The sequence below is a fragment of the Sinohyriopsis cumingii genome, unplaced genomic scaffold (genome assembly GCF_028554795.1).
Source record: "Sinohyriopsis cumingii isolate HCF-2022 unplaced genomic scaffold, ASM2855479v2 utg003582l, whole genome shotgun sequence".
Taxonomy (NCBI): domain Eukaryota; kingdom Metazoa; phylum Mollusca; class Bivalvia; order Unionida; family Unionidae; genus Sinohyriopsis; species Sinohyriopsis cumingii.
Genome location: NW_028316535.1, coordinates 9,332 through 9,883, shown reverse-complemented (window position 1 = coordinate 9,883; position 552 = coordinate 9,332). Strand labels below are relative to the sequence as shown.

The window sequence follows — 552 nt, the reverse complement described above, 5'->3', positions numbered from 1 at the left end:
GGTGATATAGCTCAGTGGTAGAGCATTCGACTGCAGATTGAGAGGTTCCCGGTTCGAACACGGGTGTCCCCTTCCTATTCGTTTTTGTCATTTACCACCAAAGATATCTGTCCCAGTCATATCAACATGTATTAATATCTCTGTCGTATATCAATTTATATCTGCAATACCAGCATGCTGAGTTTTTGCATGTATTGTTTAATATTTTTCATTTTCATGGTTATTCTCTTATCAATATCCTTATAAAAAATGTGCTTGCAAATTTTTTATTAGGAGTACAGCATGTGTTAGTCTTATGGATCAGTGAGGAAACATTTCCATATGTAGCGAGGAGGTATTTGCGATGAGTAATATTATTTTCTCTTGGATGTAAACTGACTGTATTTGATTGAGTTATTATAATTATATTTGCCGGTGGTACCTTATGTCATAGCAGAGGGTTACATTTATCATTTTTCCCCGTTGGCAATAAGGTTTCCCTTTATATTGTAATATATATTATGGATACCTTTACCTCCTGGTTGAAGGAATTCTTGATAGCTAATAGGGGCT

The 552-nt window shown here is 35.3% G+C and overlaps 1 non-coding gene across 1 annotated transcript; it reads left to right on the top strand.

Annotated features, from left to right (window-relative positions):
* Trnac-gca (transfer RNA cysteine (anticodon GCA)) lies at window positions 1-72 on the top strand. Its single transcript has one exon. It is a non-coding gene; the product is annotated as a tRNA-Cys (tRNA).
* The last annotated feature ends 480 nt before the right edge of the window (window positions 73-552 follow it).